Raw genomic sequence first — 23,134 nt, 5'->3', positions numbered from 1 at the left:
GGAAGATGAAAACAGATGATGAAGCTAATGGCCGCTAACACGTCTTCAGTACTCATCTTGTGTCACGCACGATGCTAAATGTTTAAAACATATCGCCACCTTGGGACATCTGGGTGGCCCAGTCAGTCAAGTGTTTGACTTTGGCTCAGGTCATGATCTCCCAGTTCGTGGGTTTGGGCCCCACATCAGGCTCTCTGCTGTGAGTGCAGAGCCTCCTTCAGATCCTCTGTCCCCCCCCCCTCCACTCCTCCCCCGCTAGCGTGCGCTCACTCGCTCGCTTTCTCTCAAAAATAAACATTAATAAATTTGGCGGAGGGGCGCCTGGGTGGCTCAGTCAGTTAAGCATCTGACTCTTGGTTTCGGCACAGGTCATGATCTCACGGTCCATGAATTCAAACCCCACATCGGGCTCTGCGCTAACAGTGCAGAACCTGCTTGGGATTCTCTCTCTCTCCCTCTCTCTCTGCCCCACCCACTCTCTCAAAATAAATAAAGTTACAAACCTTTTTAATAAAATAAATCAAATGCATACATACATAAAACACATCACCACCCTGAATGCTCAGAACAGCCCTGTGAGGGGTTAGGACCATTTTACAATACGAGGCCCTCCCGTCGTGTTAGGACCCACGCCCACTGTCCCACTTGGGCTGTGATTTGGTTTCATGAAAGGCATGCTTCTGTCTTCCAGCCATGTTGGAGAAGCTGGAGAGGCGATTTTCTGCCAGGCACTACTCGAACCCTCCACTCCATGCGGACCATTCCATGATCTGCCCTGTCCACCATAGTGTCTCTCGTTGTACAGTCTGTGCATTTCATTCAGGCCCCGTCACCACTGGCTTTGCAGTGCTGGCTGGCTCTCTTTCCGCTCACATGTGTCCCTTTGTCTCAGCTAGACTGTAACTCAGGGAAGGTGGCTAGGCCTTCACGTCCTTGGTGTACCCTGGATGAATGGTGCACTGGCTTGTGCATAGTAGGTGCTCAGTAATTATTCTGATGGTTTCCTGACCATGCTGTGCACTCACCGCTGTAAAATGTTCTCTTTTCAAAGAGTGCTCATACATATTGTCTCGGTTTAACCTCACAGCAGCCTTGAGAGATAAGAAAAGCAAATTTTATTCCTCTCAGTTTTACTGTGAAAGAGACTGAGGGCCCGGGAGGTTAAGTAAGTTGTCTCAGGGCATGCTGAGCCCCACCCTCTGGACTCTGAGCCCCAGATTCTTGGCACTAGACCACACTGATTCTACCCCAAAGCATTGCTGGCTGGGCGCAATGCTAATAACACTCCTGTAAAGACCTTGTCTTGATTCTATCACCGGAGCAAAAGCAATAAAGAACACCAAGAGGCAATATCCACGCTTGAGATTGGGAAGGCAGGTAAATTCATACACTCTGTGGTAAGAAGTGCCTGGGGCTTATCAGATGGGTGGTGATGACTCTCTTTACGTCCTTTGTGAGGAGAGCACCGGGGACTGAACGGGGCAGATCAGCTCAACCCTCAGTAGAAGGGACGCAGCCTAGCAGGCAGTGGGATGAATAAGAGAGAGCAGTAGGAGGCAAGAAAGCTGGGCTCAAGGTCCAGTTCTGCCACAAGCTAGTGTGTGACTCTGGGGGGAAGTACCTAACCTGACCTGCCCTTCCTCAATAGAAAATAACAATCTTCAGGGCTTCATACAGCCCAATGGTCGGTTCACCAATCTATGACAGAGGTCACAAACCGGAGATCCACGGACCTAATCTGGGCCACAGACATATTCCTTTGGCCTAAATGTGTTTAATGTTTTTTGACCCAGTAACCGTCATTTAAACCTCTGAAGGTTTTACATCAATGTTTGGATTTCCAGGTTTTCCAGAAAAATCAGAAGATCTAGCAACATGTAAAAATTTGCAAGAGGCTGGGCAGCTCAGTCAGTTGAGCGTCTGACTTTGCCTCAGGTCATGATCTCGTGGTTTGTGAGTTCGAGCCCCACATCGGGCTCTGTGCTGACAGCTCAGAGCCTGGAATCGGCTTCAGATTCTGCGTCTCCCTCTCTCTCTGCCCCTCCCCTGCTCACACTCTGTCTCTCAAAAATTAATAAATATTAAAATTAAAAAAATTTTGGAAGATTTCACATTTGATTTCCAATTCTTTCTGAAAAGAATCTGGACCCATGGGGTTATTTTTCTCATGCATTTATTTTTTTACAATATCGTACGTTAGGTTGTGATAAGCACCATGGGTAAAACATAAAGGAGATGGGGGTTCTGAAGGAGTAGTGGTAGCGGCGTGGGAGTAGGCAGAAGCCTATGGTTTCCAGACGATGGTCTGAGAAAGCTGTGCTGACAAGTTGACTTCTTCGTTATAGGACCACAATGGGCTGGAGCCCAGGAGTGACTGCATCCCTCAGACGGAGCCTGTGGGTGAAAGGTTTAGAAGTGCTAATATCCTCAACACACCAAGTGGAGAGTCAAAAGACACGGATGCGAGTTGATGTGCATTGGAACAGTGTCACGTTCATTACTGGGTTTTGCAAAGGCAACAAAAGAGGCTCAAAAGCTAAAATAAATATCAAAGTCTGGGAGAAGGAAAAGAGCGAAGTATATGTACAAAAGCGCTCACTGACCAAGAGGAACTGAATACCCCCAATAAACCCAGGTACCTTTTCTGCCTAATGGGGTCAATGCAATTAGCCTGATACCTGTAGCAATACACTAACTTGCCCTTACATCTCAGGCCAGGGACATTACACGGTATTAAAATGCAGTCTAATGACAGAACACCCAACTCTGTTGACCCCAGAGTAGCACAGGATGGATGGGGAGAAAAGAGAAATGGATCTTCCTCCATTCTCTTGCTGGTCATTTCTTCTTGTCTGAGCTGGGACTTGACAGATTATTTCTCTGGGCACTAGTATCTCCAAATGGAAAATAATATTCTCTAGTGGGTTTCGAGCATTTTTTGCCATGACCTATAGTACAAAATACATTTGATACGCATATATTACTGCATTATATATGTAAGTATACAACAAACATTTCATGAAGCAATACGTACCCTTATTGTATACAGTGCACGCTGGGTTTTTTCCTATTCCATTCTTTTTTGTTTGTTTTTTAATGCAAGTCACTACCCATTAAATTGATTTCCTGTGCGGTAGGTAATAATTGGCAAGTTGAAAAACACTGCTCTAGACCAATGGTTCCCAAATCCGGCCCCACATCAGAATCCCTTGGGGCCCTTGTTCAATACATGTACTTGCGTTCCATTCCAAACCTGTAGAATCAGGATTTCTTTGGAATGAGGCCCAGAAATATATATATATTTTACCAAGGACTAGCCATGCACTGGCATGAAGGAATCACAGTTCTCTTCAGCACACAGAAGAAAATAACATCAATGTCCATAATAACAATAATCCTCAAAAGTTTAATTCATACTAGTGTTGCCCAGCAGCACAGGTTTCCATTTATTTTAAGTTTATTTATATATTTTGAGAGAGAGAGAGAGAGCGCGAGTGAGCACACACAAGTGGGGGAGGGGCAGAGAAGGAGAGACAGAATCGCAAGCAGGCTCCATGCCATCAGCCAAGAGCCTGATGTGGGGCTTGAACGCACAAACTGTGACATCATGACCTGAGCCGAGATCAAGAGTTGGACGTTTAACCGACTGTGCTACCCAGGTGGTCCTCCATTTATTTTATTTTTTTAAATCTTTATTTTATTTTGGGAGAGGGAGAGAGAGAGAGCGCGCGCGCAGGTACTGGTGCACATGGTCTTGTACAGACTCTGGAGAGCGTGCACACACACACACACACACACACACATTCAGTGACATACATAAGTGGGTGCTGTCGCACCCAAGCCCTGGGTGTTCCCTGAGATCGTTTCTCTCATTCACCCCCCATTGTTCCCACCCACAGCCATCTCAGCTGGTTGGGGGACAGTTCGTGAGATCATGACCTGAGATCAAAGGAAGAGTTGGACACTTAACCAACTGAGCCACTCAGGTGCCCCAGAACTTTCCATTTATTACTTCACTTATATCCTCACAACAATTCCACTTTATAGATGAGGAAACTGAGGCTTAGAGAGGCTCCATAAAACTACTGAAAGGCATACACGGGGAGGTTAAGGAAGTGGCAGGGCTGTGTTTCATGAGGGGTTCGTCAGTTCCTATCATTACTGACTCTTCCCACCCCTTCTTCTGTCATTCCAGAAACCTTGGACCCATCTTGGAGTGTTCTATACCAATTCAAATTCCAGGTCGTATACCAAGATGGCCGAACCATGAGGCCAAGAGGCAAAGAGTCCCTAAAACAATAATCTTTTTGCATTTATATGGAGTTTTAACTGCTTTCCAAAACAAATGTGTGTGTTTTCTCCACATTTGTACCTTCCAGCTATCCCATGAGGCAGAAGAGGCAGATTAAAAAACCTGAGACCCAAAGACGGGAAGTGACAGATTCCAAGGCCTCACAGCAGGCTCACAGCCAAGTTGTAGCACTTTCCCTCAGGCAGGGTCTACCAGAGTCCCCAGCTCTACCCCGTTTCAAGTCTACCCTGCTTTGAGGCAGGAGAGGAAGACATGGCTGGCTTCCTGCCTCCCTCCCTACAGGATTTACTATCCAGTTCTGAAAGGCGTGCGCTCTGTATACATACCGCCTGAGGGACAGCTTGCCCTGAACCTTCTCCACGGCACTATGCTGAGAACTGACTGCATTTCTATTTTTTGTCATGCAATTTGTAAAAAGCTGTGCACTGTGCTTCAAAGAAAAAATAATGGATTCCATGATGAAAGAAAAAGGCCCCATCCCTCCCACAGAGGTTAAATGCCACCAGCCACGAGTGAGCCGCGTTTGAAGGTCTCTGCCAAGGGCCCTGTCTTTGAGAGCCCACAGAAAACCTAGGTGGTGGATTGGACCAATCTTGGCCACGGCAGAAGGGGGCTGGAGGGATGAATGACCCCCATTTAGCCTCCTCAGCTGAGGCCCTCCCTCTGTTGAGAACAAGCCCTCTGTTTCTGCCACAGAGAGGGGTGTTGTTTGCAATGTGTATATATTTATGTGACAAATGACTAGCTATTTATCAAACACTGTATCGATTCTAACATTTTTCTTCACCCTTTCTCCTTGACAATGCAGGTCATTCTGTCTCTCCCCTTAACAGCTCCTGAGGCCAATCTAACACACACACACACACACACACACACACACGCACACACATGCACACACACACACACAAACACACACACACAGAGTAGTGACAGACGCTTGGTGAAAATAAAAGCAAGAGACCCTTCTCAGAGACCCTTCTCGTGGCCTCAGTCTCTCGGTCTATAAAGTAAGTAAGTGGGTTGAACAAAATGCTCTGTTAGGTCCTTTCTTTGGTTCTAGGATTCTGATAAAATAACATAGGGAAAGCCCCAAGTGTAGCCCACAAATTTATGATTCAGGCTCTGAGGCTGAAGGGACAAACTAACTTCAAATTGTGTTTTAAACAGTCAGCTTTTGTTAAAGGGGCTCCCAAAGTGGGTTAAAGAAAAAAAAAATCATTGCTATTATGTCCACTAGCATGCCAACATCCTGACGATGAGGATTACTTTGCCTTTTGCCTCTCTTGCTTTATTTTGCATTCACTTTACTCGCGGCCAGGGCTGCAAAGCCTGCCTCGTCAGTTACTTTTTTTCCCGTGTCAATTTCTCTTCCAGCGGGTGGGGCAGAGGGTGCGATCTCTGCTGGAGCAGCTGAGGTTTCAGCGCTGTGGAGGAGCGTCAAGCTAATGCCATTCTCACCTCAGTGGAAGCACTCTGCTGTGTGTCAGAAAAATTGGAAGAGGTGTTAAATTTGCTTTGCGACTGCAACTCCCTTTTAGTTTGGTGAGGCTGGCTTAGGATTTGATGGTTTTACAGAATTCAATATCAAGGAAATACAAAATATCTCCGCTTTTTAATTTATATTGTCAATCACCAAAGCGTGCTCCTTTCCCCACGGGGACGCTAACTAGATCTGTGCTCGCTGCTGCCGCCAACACAGCAAGCGCCCCTCTCCTACCCACTTCCCTCCTACCTGCTTCCCAGGGCTGTGTTGAAGACAACGCGAGTACACAGGGGGCACGCTCCCAGGGCACTTCAAAGAAGAACCCAGAGGAAATGAGTATTCTCATTCTTCAGCAGGACAGCAGAGAGATGCTAGTCCAACTGCCTGTGTTGAAATCCAAGTTACCGAATCTCCTGGGTCTAAGTTTGCTCATCGTGGAACCGGAATAATACTAGGCTATACCACGTAAGGCTACTGTGGCGATTAACCCAGCAAGGTGCTGAGAGCAGCCACCTTACTGCTAAAGGCTACTAACTCAGTAACTGCTGGCTATGCGGACTACTATCCCTCCTTGCCAAACCGGTCTTGCAGCTTTCTGATGTAAAACCTGCTGCATTTTCTAGCCATCTCAATTCACCGGAGGATCTCAAAGTACACTAGAGATGGGGCTGAGCTGAGGTTCATCTTGGAGCCCTTCAAGTGGGTCGAATTTGCTCATTTCCCCCGTTCATTTATTTATGCAGTCGGCAAATATTTATTGACCACCTATGATATGGCAGGCACCGCGCTAAGTGATGAAAATACAATAGTGAACAAGACACAGTCACTGCTTAATAGAGTTAATGCTCTAGAAGGGGATGCGGGTTATGGATAGACAAAAAATACAGCGAAAGAGACAGGAAAAAGTTTGGGTGCTCCAGAGAGTGAAAGTCAGCGTGGCTAGGGTTGGAAGCGGGGCACGAGCAAAGGAAGGCACGGGCCCGATCATTTGAGAACTGTAGGCCAGGTAAGGAGTTTTGCCTTGGTCTTCAGAACACTGGGAAATAAATGAAAGGTTTCCAGAAAAAGATCAATACACTCAAAAACATTTGTTAAGGTTCTTGCTGACCATCGTATGGCATTGGTATTGTTGGGGGCAGGGCTGTATCATTATCTGATACAAGGGCTTTGTGTGCATTACAAAAAGATGCCCCTTCCTCAAGTTAAAAACAAAACAAGCAAAAATAGGTTAGTCTTTTAATGTACAGCCTAAACAACTTTGAGTCCTGCCCTGGGGGGTGTGCCAGAGCGCCCACATTCTTCTCCCTTAGGCGTTTCTTCTCACTGGAATATGTGTACCACCAACAGCACTTTGCACCCCACTGTTCCACCACTGTCCCCCAACCAGCTGAGATGGCTATGGGTGGGAGCAATGGGGGGTGAATGAGAGAAATGATCTCAGGGAACACCCAGGACTTGGGTGCGACAGCACCCACTTATGTGTGTCACTGAATGTGTGTGTGTGTGTGTGTGTGTGCACGCGCGCGCGCGCTCTCTCCAGAGTCTGTACAAGACCATGTGCACCGGTACACGTTTATGGAGGAACAAGCTCTCTTCCTCTGTTCTCAGACTTGGAGCCGAGAAGAGCAGGATGCACACACACTTATGTAAGTTAGGATGTTTCTGTGATAAAAATGGCATATCCATACCTACGGTGCCCTTGTGTAGTATACAACCTGAACATCCATGCATGGCAGTCCTGGCAGCAAAAACTGAAGCAAGTAGACCAGTTAGGAGGCTGTTGCATTAGTCCAGGAGAGAGATGATGGTGGCTCACACTAACTAACAGCTGAGGAGGTGGTGAGAAGTCAGTAGGGTGTATTTTGAAGGCAGATCATCAGGATTTGTTGATGGCTAGGAGGTGACATGTACGGGACAAGGGGAACTCACGATAATGACTAGAAGCTTGACTTAAACAACCAGGTGAGTGGTGGAGCCATTTACTAGATGGAATTGATGAGAAAAGGAACATTGCAGGAGAAAAATCACAAGTCCTGCTTTGGGCGGTTTGCATCAGCTCCTGCTGTCCACCTAAGTGGCAGACCTATCAGTCTCTGTATCTTAAGCTCCTTCCCACTCAGGATCTCAAAGCACAAAGACCCTCTGGAAAATTGGTAATCCCTGATACTTATCTTGGCCTCAACCGGCTTCTTGCTCTGCCTCCTTTGACCTGGGTGAAATAATGATTTCAATTTGTACCTACCAGTTCTTCAAGATTCCTAATTTATTAACAAGATTCTGATACCTCTCAATCAATCTAATCTCAATCTCTCTCTCTCTCTCTCTCTCTCTCTCTCTCTCTCTCACACACACACACACACACACACACACACACCATTTCTAAATGGCCCTTTCTGAGATTGCTTTTTTATCAAAACCTTGAAACTTTCCTCTTTGTGGAGTACACTTTCATTCAAGGCCAAGGATTCTCCATCTGCCTCCGCCATGCAGCCCAGAGCCCTGCCATTTCACCCAAACCCTCTTCCTAGTACGAGAGAAAGGTATTTGAAGCCTGGAGCTGAGCCAAGGGAGTGGAGAAAATGAGCTGAGCACTGCGAAATTAAAGAAAGTAATGCTGACTAGCGGGGGGCGGGGGGGGGGTAGAATTAATCAGGAAATCTTAAGGTCATTGTGATCTCGTTGATTGCATTAACATCTAGTAGCAGAAGAGGACAGATTGATTCCTGCTACGGTGGCAGCAGGGAAGTGGGGGGGAATGAAGCTAGGAGTGTAGTGCCCAGGGCTACATCTTCCATAGGGAGAATTTATGCCAGCAGATGAAGTCAAATCTCCTCATTTCATGGGCCAGGCACATTCCTGGAGAACCACTTCTTCCCTAGACGTATACCAGGCCGCCTAAGCACCAAACACCTTTCATAAATATAAACTATCTCCCTGTACGCTGGGCCCATCTTTCACACTAGATCATTCTGTCCTTCTTCCCCAAATATCCCTCTCCTGGGTTGGTTTAGCGAAGGGTTCTGCCTAATGAATCACTTCTGGGGCATCCAGGCAAGTCTGTAAGGCCTGTCCTTGCTCCATCAGTCCCAGCTCTGACTCTCCTTCCTTGCGCCTTCCTCCCAGCCTGCCCATATTGTCAGAAGGGAAAAGAAGTCCTCCTTTTTCAGGGACAGGTAGGGTGCTTGCCCTCCATCAGCGAAAGACACCGTGCCGTGTTAGCCTTGCCGCATTCCAGCCAGCAAAACATGGTAATCTGAACTTCGTGGGACCTAATCCAGACAAGCACATGAAAGCAAATAGTGATCAATGACAATGGTGGCCCTGATTTTTTTTTTTAGCTCCAACCACGTGCTAAGCAACGGGCTAAGTGCTTTTGTATCACTTATCTATCCAATCCTCGAAGCGAGGCAGGTTTGATTAACATCGCCATTTCATACCTGAAGAAACTCAGACATATTGAGGGACCTGTTTAAGGTCACACAGCTAGAAATGAGCAAAACCAGGATTTTAAGCCCAGACCTGTCTGCTTTCAAGCGTGCATCACCAGCTGGGTGTGCAGTGGTAGAACCAGAGACATCCGTCTATTTCTTCAGCTTCTTTCTTCCCTTTGTAGCAGGTGCTCTGAATGCCTCCAAAACCATTGTGAGGAGCCCCAAACCTCTGGCTCCAGCCTTGACCTCTCTATTCGGCTTTAATCCTTTGCCAACTCCTTTTTGCTCAGGGTTCCTCTTTCCACTCATGTCCCCTATTCACTCAAATTAACATACTTAATACTTATTTTTTTTTCCTCCCAACTAGCTCTCCCTCTAGATTTTCCTCTTTCTGTCTGTAATTACCACAATTTTCAGGCTCCTGACTTTAGAACCATCCCTAAATCTGCTCTCTGACCACATCTAGTGAGGCCCCAAATTGTGATTTTTCTCTCCATAACACATCTTGAATCTACTCTTTCTTCCATTTCAAATGTTTCTTACACATCTTTTGGTTCACTTAAAAAAAAAACCCACAAATTTATTATCATGCAAGTTCCCATAGGTCAGAAATTCAGACACAGTGTGCCTGAGTCGGGGCTCACTGGGCTGAAATCATGGTGTCAGCCAGGGTTGTGATTCTTTACACAGCCATAGTACAGTTTTCAAAACCAGGAAGACGATATTGATATAATGCTATTATCTAATCAAAAGACTTTTTTCACATTTCACCAATATCCCAATAACATTCTTTAGAACAACAAATGTATCTGGTATAGGACTCAAACATGGACCAATCCTTGACTTTGGTTATTATGTCTCTTTAGTCTTTTTTAATTGAAGACACTTTCTTAGTCTTTCTTGTCTTTCATGACCTTGACATTTTAGAAGAATACACTGGCTTCTGTCTTTTTATATGCTCTACCTCATTGTGGACAGAAGAGCAGAATATTCTGTGACTTCCTAACCACAAAATCATAGAATATAGAAGAAGCTGACCATGAACTACTCCACTGGGTCCCAAACGAAATGTTTCCAGGCACTCCTCAAAACTCCTTTGACTCTCACTTCCTTGCGCCTGAACAAATGTTTGCCCAACATTTCTCTTTAAATTAATACACTTTTTCAACTTAATGACTGTGGTAGTCAAAATTCTAAATATGACTCCCAGTGATCCCGGCTTTTGTATTAATCCCCTCCCCTCTGAGTGTGGGTGGAACTCAACAATATGATGAAGAAATCCCTCCAGTGATTGTATTACGTTTTATGGCCAAATGGAGATGATCTGAGTGGGCCTAATCTAATCACATGAACCCTTTAATAGCAGAGTTTTCTCTGGTTGATAAGCAGAAGAGCAAATCAGAGAGACTGAAGCATGAGGATCTGACACGCCCACTGACTTTCAACATGGAGGGACCACGGAATAAGGGATGTACTAGGTGGCCTCTAGGAGCAAAGAGCGACCCCTGGCTGACAACCGGCAAGGAAATAAGGACTTCAGAGATACACCCCCAAGAAAGTGATTTCTACCCCAAAACTTGAATGAGCACGGAAGTAAATTCATCCACACAACCTCCAGATAAGAGCCCAGCACAGGGGACACCTTATACAGAAAACCCTATCAAGTTTACCAGGACTTCTGACCTATTGAACAGAACGAAAATGAAAATGTGTGGGTTGATCAATACCCAACACCTTTTCATGATAACAATAAAGACTCTCAGAAAACTAGTAATAGAGGGGAACTTCCTCAAGTTGACAACATCGAGAAAAATAAAAAATAAATAAGACTCCCACAACTAGCAAACTGAACCAAGCAATGTCTAAAAAGGATTATACACCATGACCAACAAGGACTTATTCCAGGAGCACAGAACTGGCTCAACATTCAAAAATCAATTAACATAATATACTACTTCAATAGAGTAAGGTACAGAACCACATGTTCATCTCAATAAACATGGGAAAAAAAGAACTTGACAGAATTTAACACCCCCTCATCAAAACACTCAACAAACTATAAACAGAAAGGAACTTCGTCAACCTAGTAAAGAACATCTATTAATAACCCACAGCTAACATCATACTTAATAAAGACTAAACGCATTCCCCCTAAGATCAGGAGCAAGTTAAAGGTGTCTACCTTTGCCGTCTCTATTCAACATTGTACTGTAGGTTCTAGTCAGGGCAATTAGGCAAGACATTTTTTTAATGCTTATTTTAGAGAGAGAGAGAGAGAGAGACAGAGAGACAGAGTGTGAGCAAGGGAGGGGCCGAGAGAGACAGAGACACAGAATCTGAAGCAGGCCCCAGGCTCTGAGCTGTCAGCACAGACCCCGACACGGGGCTCGAACTCCCGGGCCACAAGATCATGACCTGAACCGAAGTCGGATGCTCAACCGACTGAGCCACCCAGGCACCCCAGGCAAGAAATATTTTCAAAAGGCATCCTAACTGCAAAACAAGAGGTAAAATTACATCTAATCACAGATGACATGATCTGTATCTAGAAAATCCTAAGGAATCCATGAAAAAGTATTAGAACTAATGAACAAGCTCTGCAAGCTTGCAAAATACAAGATCAATATATGGAATATCAATTTTATTTCTACACAGTAGCAATAAGCAAACTAAAAATAAGATCAAGAAATCAATTCCATTTATAATGGCACCAAAAAGAAGAAAGTACTTAGGATTCAGTTTAACAAAATAAATATAAAACTTCTGGTATAAGAAATACAACACCTTGCTGAAAGAAATTAAAGACATAAGTAAATAGAACAAATAAATGGGACCTACCCCTAAAAAGTGAAAAGATATCCCATGTTCATGGACTGGAAGACTTGATATTGTGAAGTTGGCAATAACCCAGAAATTGATCTATAGATTCAACACAATCCTTATCAAAATCTCAGCTGCCTCTTTTATAAAAATTGACCCCAATAATCCTAAAATTCATATGGAAATGAAAGGTTCCAAAGAGCCAAAACAACCTTGAAAAAGAACAACAAAGTTGAAGGACAAATGCTTCCCAACTTCAAAACTTACTACAAAGCTACAGTAATCAAGGTAAGTGTAGCACTGACATAAATATATACATATAGAAAAATAGAATAGAATTGAGAGATCAGAAATAAACCCTCACCTTTATGGTCAATTGATTTTTGACAGCGTGTTAAGAAATTTCAAAGGGAAAAAATTAATCATTTCAAAAAATGGTGCCGAGACAACTGTATATGCACGTGCAAAAGAATGAAGTCAGACTCCTACCTCACACCGTACAAAATATTAACCCAAATGGATCAAAGACATAATGTAAAGCTAAAACTATAAAACTCTTAAAAAAAACATAGGTGTGAATCTTAGTGACCTTGGATCAGGCAATGGTTTCTTAAAATACGACACTAAAAACACAAGCAACAAAAGAAAAAATAAATAAACACGACATCATTATAATTAAAAACTTCAGTACTTCAAAGGATACCATGAAGAAAGTGAAAGGGAATCTGCAGAATGGAAGAAAACATTTGCAAATCATATACTCACATATCTGATAACAGACTTGTATCTAGAATATATAAAGAACTCTTAATAACAAAAAGACAACTATGACAGCAAAGAAGCAGAAACAATACAAACGTCCATCAGCTGATGAATGTATAAACAAAATATGTTATGTGCATAATGGCATATGATTTAGCAAGAAAAAGAAATGAAGTATTGATACATGTTACAACATGGCTGAACCTTGAAAACATTACGCTAAGTGAAAGAAACCAGTGTCAAAGATCACATATTGTATGATTCCCTTTATATAAAATGTCCAAAACAGGCAAATCCAGTGACAAGAACATAGACTAGGGATTGCCAAGGGCTTGGAGAGCTAGAGGGGTTGGGCAGTGGCAGGGGGTGTATGGTTTATGTGGGGGGGGGTAATGAAAATATTCTCAAACTGCTTGTGGTAAATGCAAAATTTACCAAAGTCTAAAAATGCAAATTTTTAATGTTTAGACATTTACCAATGTCTAAAATGCAAAATTCTGGGAATATACGAAAAGCCATTGAATTGTACATTTTAAGTGGGTGAACTGTATGGCATGTGAATTTTATCTCAATAAAGCTGATAAAAGGATAAAGCTGCAGCTAACATCATACTTAATGATGTTAAGACTAAATGTTTTTCCCTTAAGATTGGGAGTTAAGGCAAGGATCTCTCTTCTCATTACTGCTATTCAACAAAGTACTACCCAGCTCAATAAGGCAGGAAAGGAAATAAAAGGCTGACAAATCAGCAAAGAAAGAAAACTGTCTCTATTTGCTGATTACATGATCATTTACATAGAAAATATCAAAGAACCTATAAAAAATTCTCTTTGATCTAATAATGGACTTTAGAAAGGTCACTGGATACAATATTACTACACAAAAAAACAACTATTCCTATATACTGGCAATGAACATGTGAAAAGTAAAATTAAAAATACAATACCATTTATAATCACTCAAAAAAATGAGGTACTTAGGTTTAAATCTAATGAGACCTGTGCAGGACTGGTATGCTGAAAACTTAACAAAAAAAAAATGATGAAAAAAATCAAAGATCTAAATAAATGGATAAACACACTGTGCTCATAGATTGGGAAACCTGATGTAAGTAAAAATGTTAATTCTTCCAAGACTGTTTAATGCAATTCCTATCCAAATCCCAGCAAGACTCCTGTGGATTTAAGCAATTTCATTCTATAATATATTTGGAAAGACAAATGATTTAGGATAGTTAAACAATTTTGAAGAAGAATAAAGTGAGAGAAATTGCTTTACCCGATATTAAAGCTTACTATATAACTACAGTAATGAAGACAGCATCGTATTGGCAGAGGGAAAGATACAGAGATTAACGGAACAGAATAGATAATCCAGAATTGGACCCCAAAAATATGCTGAACTGATTTTTGACAAAAGTGCACAAAAGGTTCAATGGAAGAAAGATCATCTTTTCAACAAATGATAACAGAACCATCTGACATCCAAAAGCAAAAAAAAAAAAAAAAGACCTTGACCTAAACTTCATCCCTTACACAAAAATTAACTCAAAATAGATCAGAGATTTAAATGTAAAGCTATACATGTCTGTATAGTTTCACAAACTATGTGTAGTTTATAGAAGACTTTTGGAAGAGAATGTAGAAGAAAATCTTAGGGACCCTTGGTGACGAGTTCTTAGGCATGACAGCTGAAGCACAGCCCATAAAAGAAAAACTAACAAATGGGATCTCATAAAAAGCTAAAACTTTGCCCCACCAACGATTCTGTTCATAGGATAAAAAGACTTACAGTATATGTTAACTAACTTGAATATAAACAAAATTTTTTTAAAAAATTTTTAAAGAATAAAAAGACAAGTTAAATATTGAGAGAAAATATTTGCAAACTATGTATCTGACAAAGGACTCGTATCTAGAATATATAAAGAATTCTCAATACTTGACAGTAACAAAACTCAATTCAATTAGAAAATAGGCAAAAAACATGAATAGGTATTTCACTGAAGAGGATATGTAGATAGCAAACAAGCACATGAAAAGGTGTTCAACATCATTAGCTGTTAGGAAAATGCAAAGTAAAGCATTGAAAAAGGAAAGTATTCTTAATATATGCAGCAACTTGGATGGGTCTCTAGGGCATTATGCTGAGCAAAGAAGCCAGTATCAAAAGGTTACATATTTATTATATTATTCCATTTGTATAACATGCTTGAAATGACAAAACAGTAGAAATAGAGACTATATTAGTAGTTGCCAGGGGTTAGGGATGGTGGGGAGAGGAACGTGGGTGTGACTATTTTAGGGGTAGCAGGAGTCAGATCTTCGTGGTAATGAACATTTCTGTGCCTTGACTGTGGTGTTGGATATATAAACTCACACGTGTGATAAACTGACATAGAACTACACCTACACATTGTGTCAGTGTCCACTTCCTGGTCTGATACTGTACGATGGTTATCGAAGATGTAACCGTTGTGGGAAACTGGGTGAAGGACACACAGGACCCCTCTGTAACATCTTTACAACTTCCTGTGAATCGTTAATTATCTAAAAATTAAAAAATATAAAAAGTTGTGGCTTATCTAAGTATTTTGGCCTGTGGTGTCATGGCATGAAAAAAAAATTGTTGAGAGATTTTATGTAAATATCTGGATTTCTATTGGTTCTTGAAAACTCCTAAAATATGGAAATCCCGGGCCCATATTCCCAGGCTTCCCACTCTTTTTCTTAGGAATTGTTCTGTCTAGCCACCACAGTCCTCACCCACGTCCTGCTAGCCATTTATGCTACCAGCCTGGCCCCTAAAGGCATTTGAGTTTGTGCCCTTGTCCTCTACCCTATGCCAGCCTGAAATTTTTTTTTTTTTTTTTTTTTTTACCTCTTTCCAACACAGCCATGCCCCAAAATAGCACAAACCTGCATAAGAAGCCTTCCGCTTAGGAAAGAACACTAGGTCTCCACCTTTCTGTTATCACCTCTGACCCTCCTTACTCATTAGTTCCTGATCTGTTTGCTTTTGTCCACCTAGCCCTGTTCCCGTTTTTGCCCCATATGGCAACCCTTTAGGATGCTAACTGTACCACTGATTTCTTGAACCACAGTCAGGGACACAGGGTGTCCTAAGTGGGCACATTACCGGTCAGGGCTCTCCACTACCACCTACGTGTCTGAGCAGGAAGATCGGACACTCCCGGAGCTGACTGAGAACTGAGTCTGTGCCTCAAAGCTCTCTGAGACCCTGTTGAGTGTAACATTCCTTCGCACACACAAGACACAATCACTGCTGTCTAGGCAGGGCATTCTTGGGAGCGGGATCCACCCCTGATACAGACCGTACCGACATATGCTGGGCCTTACTTTGTTCTCTTCTGTAGAACTTGATTTAATTACAAGAGTCATTCGTATTTATTAAGAGTTCTGACGAAATCACAGAAGAATTTAAAGGAAAACAAATAACTTGCAACTTCACCACCTGCAGATCATTACCATTAACATTTTGGTATGTTTCCTTCCAGTCCTTTCTCTAGATTTGTATACTGACACACGCTCTCCAAAATGGTGATATATACTGGATATATTTTGTAGCCTGCTTTTCTCACTTCGTCTCATATTAGGGGCATGTTTCCTTGTCAATAAACCTCATAAAACAGCTATTTAAGGTTAGGTTTGAATGGGGTTGTTGGTCCTGACTCTTTGCCTTCTCATTTTTTGAGAGAGTCTCTCTCTCTCTTTCTTTTAATGTTTATTTCTGAGAGAGAGAGAGAGAGAGAGCGCACGCAGCTGAGGCACAGAGGGAGGGGGTGGGGCAGAGGATCCAAAGCAGGCCCCAAGCTAACAGCAGAGGGCCCGATGTGGGGCTCGAACTCATGAACCGTGAGATCATGACCTGAGCCGAAGTTGGACGCTCAACCGACTGAACCACCCAGGCGCCCCTAAGAGGGAGTCTCTTTTAGATTTCTTTTTCTCTTACCCTCTCTCTCTGTGTCTCTCTTTCCTTTCTTCCTTCCCTCTCTCCCTCCTACTCTGTCTCTTTCTTTGACATCCCACATGAACCAAATTTACAGGGATAGAGGTTTTAGAGGGAAGCAGTGGACCTAAGGAAGGTGTAGACCGAAGAGGAGGAGGTTTGCTGGGTAGAAGTGAAAAGCTGCTCTGAGCATTAAAACTGGTCTGCTAAGCGCAGTGGCAAAATGAATTGTTCTACCCTCCTTTGTGTGCAGGCGAATGGAGCCGGAGCCCTGGGGCCAACAAAGACCACCATTCTTTCCATTATGGAGGCTTCAGCTTTGGAAACCCAAATTAGAGAAATACACCCCTTTTTTAAAGTCGCATATATCGGGCCGTCCGTTGAAACAGTGAGGCTCCATCAGGTTAGTGAATCATAACCACTCCCACTTACCAAGGACTGATGTGTGCCCAGGCACTGTGCTCACCACCCTCCTTACATGTCTGTGTAGTAAAATAAAACATACTGCTTACGAGGTGGCCTCTGGACGGGTGCCTAGGTGGCTCAGTCGGTTATGCGAGCGTCTCCTGATTCCGGCTCAGGTCATGATCTCAGCGTTTCGTGAGTTCGAGCCCTATGTCGGGCTCTGCGCTGACAGCACACAGCTTGCTTGGGGTTCTGTCTCCCTGTCTCTCTGCCCCTCCCCTGCTCGCACTCTCTCTTTCTCAAAAATAAATAACAAATAAGAAAGTTAAAAAAAAAAAAAAAAAAAAAAAAGAGGTGACCTCCGGAGCAACTTCCTGGGTTCATTCAGTTCTCAATTCTGCTGCTTCTAGCTTTGGGACCTTAGGCAAGTTACTTAACCCTTTGGATCTTTGGGTCCCGCAACTATAAAAGGGGATAAGAGTATGCATCTCATAGGATTGGGTTGAGGATTTCGTGGATTACAGCACGTGGAGAGCTCAGAAGAGTGCCTCATCCGTGGCAGATGCTTTTCAGTGTTTGCTGTCATTATTAATCATAAATCCTCATGGTAGCCCCACGGCGGTGGTATTGTTGCTATCCTTCTACGAGCGGTGAGGAAACCGAGGTTTGGAGAAATCAAACGGTTGCCTAAGCTCAGGCTGCCTCACTCTGGAGCTGGGCTTCTTAACCGCGGTGGTCTAAGGTCTGCTGCCTTTCTGGGCACAGAAGCTGATTTTCTTGATCCCAAAGCCCGGTGCTGAGGCTGAGCAGAGGAGGAAGAGGACAACTGAGAGCTGGCTGGCCTTCCTGTGCCCTTGGTCACTGCGGCAGACCTCAGACAGAGGGTTCAAGGCAGCAGCCCTCAACCAGAGTAGGGGAGTTTGGGGGCTATCTCAATGGGTTTTGATCTCCTGCCTGGGGATTGTGGGCTTAAGCTCCCAGCTCTGTAACTCTCAGACATTTTGCCCTGTCCCAAAAGAACTGTTACCTCAATCTGATTTTCCTCTGTTCTATTTGCACTTCAGTCTCACCTCCCCGAGGCCCACATGGCCTTGAGGGCAGGCACAGCCTCACGCTGGCCAGAAGAGACAGCTGTCTCGAGGCCGGCCCCTTTGTTCGAGAGAAGCTGGTAAATGAGCAGTAATCCCTGATTCGCAGTGATAATCAGCTCCCTGTCTGGACGGTCAGGGCTGTGCAAAATAACAAGTGGGGCCGCACCTGTTCTGGGGGTCTGGCACTCGTAAAGCAAGCTGCTATGAATGGCCCAAGCCTCTGCCGGGGCGGCAGCTGCAGCCTGGAATCAGGGCTTTGTTAGCATAAGAATGGAGCTGGCCACACCAGCCAGCCAGCCAGCCAGCCAGCCAGCTTCCTTTTCTCCCTCCTCCCTATCTTGCCTCAAACACCAAATGGGCCACCCTCATTGTGAGCAGGCCCGCTTTCCATTTATTTTCTCCACTGCACTAATCAATTTTTCCTTTGTGGAAGAAAGGGCACTGTCCTCACTTGGGACGTGGCCCAGGTGGAAGAGGGGTGTGTAGAGCTACTCACATTCACCAAGTGTTCACTCAGGGTGGGGCACCCCAGAACACAACTCTGGGGGGAATGCTACACAGACAGTATAGCCCCTTCCCACCTAAAGCATGGGGTCCATGGACCTGCTTCATTATCTGGAAGCCCGTTAGAAATGTGAGAGAAGCTCCGGCCCTACCCCAGACCTATGAATCGGCAATCTGATTGGAGCAAACTCTGGTGATTTGTTTGCACATTAAAGTTGGAGAAGTACTGGACTACAAAACAAGGCCCCGAGTCTCAAATTTACACATCCAGTAAAACCTTGGGTTGCGAGTAACTTCGGCGAGTGTTCACAAGACTAGCAAACATCTCTAATGAATTTTAACTCGATAAACGAGCAACATCTTGCAATACGAGTAGCACGTGATGCCAAACATCACATCATTACAACTGAGCCAATGGTTCTTGACATTCACTCTGATATAGGAGTTGCTTTGGATTACAAGCATGTTTCAGGGACGAATTATGCTCCCAAACCAAGGTTTTACTGTACTTGAAAGCGCTCGAACTTTTGACTCAGAAAACCATGATTCAGGGGAGCCTGGGTGGCTCAGTCGGTTGAGCGTCCGACTTGGGCTCAGGTCATGATCTCACGGTTCATGAGTTCGAGTCCCGCGTCGGGCTCTGTGCTGACAGCTCGGAGCCTGGAGCCTGCTTCAGATTCTGTGTCTCCTTCTCTCTCTGCCCCTCCCCCACTTGTGCTCTGTCTCTCTCAAAAATAAATAAATGTAATAAAAAAATTTTTTAATAAAAAAAAAATCGTGATTCAAATTTTCGCTCCCATCAATCACTAGGTGTAGGACCTCAATCAAGTCACTTAACCTCCCTGAGTCTCAGTTTCCTCATCTTTAAAAGGGCAAACATAATGATAATGAGAGGTTTACTATGAAGATGAATAACTCAGATGTTTATGGAAGGCATTAGCGGACTGCTGGCATACATTTGTGTCTCAAGAAATAATAGCTCTTATTATTATTTTGCTCCCTGATAAATAACACTATACTGCCCATTCTACTTCTGTTGCGACGGGAACTGAAAGCATAGGTTTAATTAGTAACGCCCCACATCAATACAGCACTTTGAACTTTTCAAAGCGTTTCCACGCCGATTGTCTCTTAGCACCAAAGACTCAGGGTACCAGAGCTGAAGGGGATCCTAGAGATCCAGTCCAACGCTCCCTTACCCAGATGAGAATTGTTCAGTGACTTGCTCAAAATCACACATCAGCATTAAAACCTCATTCCCGGCTCAGTGCTCTTACTTCATAGCTGTTTAAAAAAGCATATTTTTAAAGTTTATTTATTTTGAGAGAGACAGAGACAGTGCAAGTGGGGGAAGAGCAGAGAGAGAGAGAGAGAGAGAGAGAGAGAGAGAGAACCCCAAGCAGGCTCCGCACTGTCAGCACAGAGCCCAATGCGGGGCTCAGTCTTGTGAATCATGAGATCATGACCCGAGCCGAAATCAAGAGTTGGATGTGTAACCGACTGAGCCACCCAGATGCCCCTTCACGGCAGTTTTGACAGGCATGCTCACGTAGGGACAGATGACACTAGAGGCTCAGGTCAAGCCAGGGTGTGGCTGCACATGACTCACCCATGAACATTCTCTAAACTGGATATATTAAAACCATTTTACAGCATAGGAGTCGGAACCACCAGATTTCTGAACGCCAAAGTTCTTTTTTTGTAAGTGAGGACATGCATTTTCCCCTTTCCTGAATGCAGATGAAAATCCCACAGCCTGAACTCAATCACACTTTGCAAGAGCGAATAAGGGCCATTGTCCTTGAGGTGCTCTGAGAACTAAGCTCCCAGCATGGGGGCTACTCAGGGCATAGTGAGGTTCTCCCTGTTCTGAGAAAGGGACCAGAATATGTAACAATCTTGAACTCAATGGACTATTCTGCAGCTTGAAAGAAGACTCTTGAATCATATGGAAGGATATTACAGACGTGTCAAATAGAAAAAAAAGACAATGCAAGTTACAGACAGTGTATAACTTGGTATTTGAGGCTGACCCAGATGATGCCCTCATCAAGGCCACGGGTGTTCTTTAGGCAAAGTTCTTCAATCTTCATGTCTGTGACAGGGACAAGCAACCCCAAGGAAAGAGGAAGGCCCTTAGAATGGTCACATAAAGTCACATCAGATGTGAGAGCCCTCAGTCTGGGTCCTGGCAACCAAACGTACCCATCTGGAGTGGACATAGTTCCTAAACACAAGCTCTCTGAAGCTTACCACCCCCCCACCCCCGCCCTGGATGTAAGAAATACTCTTCCATTCCTGATAAACAGTGACATTCTTAGAGTGTGTGGTGAAGGTCGGGGTCAATGGCATTCACATTTTTCTTCTGGCTTCAGAATTTTCACTCCAATGGAGAATGTCCTCAGATGCCCAGGATGACAAACACACAAAAGCACAACAGTCGGCCCACTCCTCCCTCACCTTCACTCCAGAACACACCTAGGGATCCATGAAAAAGAACTTCAAAAGCACCTGCTGTTAAGTCCCTGGGAGTCATTAATGGCATATGAGTGGGGAAGTAATGTGGTAAGATTTGCCCGCTAGAAAGATTCTTCAAGTTCGGAAGACAGCTTCAAGGAGGTTGCTATAGAGCCAGGCACTCCAGTTAGCAGGATACTGTAATGGTCCAAATGAGAGCTGGTGAGAATCCAGATGAGAGCTGGTGAGAATCTAGAGAATCGGTGGTCAAGAGGCAAAAGGAGCAAGTAGATAAGGGGTGCTCTAGAGACAGAGCTGGAAGAAACTGGCAATTGTGGAAAGTGAAAGGGGAGACCAAAGGAGGAATCTTGGATGACTCAGGTTTTGGATTTAGTGGAGTCATAGTATATAAAAGGTCATGTTCAGTTTTGGACACATCAGGTGGAAGTTCGAGGCCGAGACGGCCCAGAGGCAGTTCTGTCAGCAAAGCTAGGACTCAGGAAAGAGATCTGTGGTGGGGGATTTCCATACCCAGGAGTTATAATGATGTAGGTGATTGTTGAAGTCGTAGGCGTGCATAAAATTTCCAAGAAAACAAAAACCTGTGAAACAGAAGAGAGAGAGAGATTGCTGAGAATACTTATATTTTAGGTCTGGGATAAAGGAAGAAAAGCTCAAGAAGCAGCCCCCCCCCCAAAAAAAAAAGCAGGAGGTAAGTCAAGAAAGAAGAGAGTCACGGCATCCACTGGAGAGCAAGTTTTCAGGAAGGCAAGCAGTATAAATTAATGGCACAGAAACACCAAGAAAGGTAAAAGACGGAGAAACGTTCATTAGGTCCGTCAGCCTGGAAATTACTGGAGACCACCACAAAAGATGTCTCAGGGAGAACAGTGAGAGCAGAAACCAGATTCCAATAGACTGTGGAAGTGCATGGAGGAAAGAGACATTGGGCAGTAGCTAGAGATGGGGATATAGGGTGGGAGAGAAGGGTTTTTTTAATGCTTATTTTATTTTTGAGAGAGAGAGAGAGGAAGACAGAGGATCCCAAGCGGGCTTTGCACTGACAGCACAGAGCCCGATGTGGGCCTCAAACTCATGAACCGTGACATCGTGACCTGAGCCGAAATCAGATGCTTAACCAACTGAGCCACCCAGGGGCCCCAAAGAGAAGGTTTTGAAAGATAAAAGGGACCGTAGGTATTCCGAAGGATCCAACGGTAAAGTAAGATGCTGAAGAGCCACAAAATGAAGGACGGTTTTGGAAGAAGCAGAAGAGAGAACGGAATAAAAGTAGATACATATGCATTGAGCTTTGAGGCAGCAGGGCAGAAGGCTGAGGCCCTGAAGACTCTATTTTCTCTACGGAATGGAAAAATGAAGCCATCTTCTAAGACAGACAGGAGTTGGAGGCTGGGGGAGGGTGATGAAGTTTGGTTTAAGCACTAAGACGAATGTGAGACGTAGCTCACTAAGGTCACTTGGTAAGATTTCCAAGTAGTTTAAAGGGAACAAGTGAGACTGGGTTCCTGCCCACCCCCCCCACCCCCACCTGTGTGTCGAAATACAGAAAGAGAAGAGGCAGGTGCTGGATCAATCCAGGTCTCCATCTCGTTGCTCATTACAATCACTGAGGGAGCTTTAAAAATATCTACTTGTGGGCCCCATCCTAAACTCGTAACACCAGGCATCAGCAGATTTTAAAGTGTCCCAGGTGATTCTAATGTGCAGCCAGGACCAAGATCCACTTAGACTGTCTGTAGTTTGGGCTTTGCTGAACTACTGTACTATCAGAATAACCAGGCAAGAAAGTTGACACATACGAATTACTGGAAAAGAGGCACTATGAAGTTTAAGAGAGGGAGAAAAGGAAGAGAAACCAGAAGGATAGATATTCACGAAG

The 23,134-nt window shown here is 44.0% G+C and overlaps 1 protein-coding gene across 9 annotated transcripts in view; it reads right to left on the bottom strand.

Annotated features, from left to right (window-relative positions):
• PAK3 (p21 (RAC1) activated kinase 3) overlaps positions 1-23,134 on the bottom strand; it is a 250,077-nt gene that overhangs the window by 206,953 nt on the left and 19,990 nt on the right. The window contains exon 1 of one of the 9 annotated variants that reach the window (XM_045472392.1): positions 8,038-8,042. The exons of the other annotated variants lie outside the window; for them this stretch is intronic. The gene's annotated coding sequence lies outside the window, so the exon portion shown is untranslated. Of the gene's footprint in view, positions 1-8,037; positions 8,043-23,134 lie in introns of those variants that run through there. 9 annotated transcript variants of the gene reach the window in all.

Source organism: Leopardus geoffroyi, chromosome X, assembly GCF_018350155.1.
Source record: "Leopardus geoffroyi isolate Oge1 chromosome X, O.geoffroyi_Oge1_pat1.0, whole genome shotgun sequence".
Lineage (NCBI taxonomy): Eukaryota > Metazoa > Chordata > Mammalia > Carnivora > Felidae > Leopardus > Leopardus geoffroyi.
This window is presented reverse-complemented; position numbering and strand designations above follow the sequence as displayed.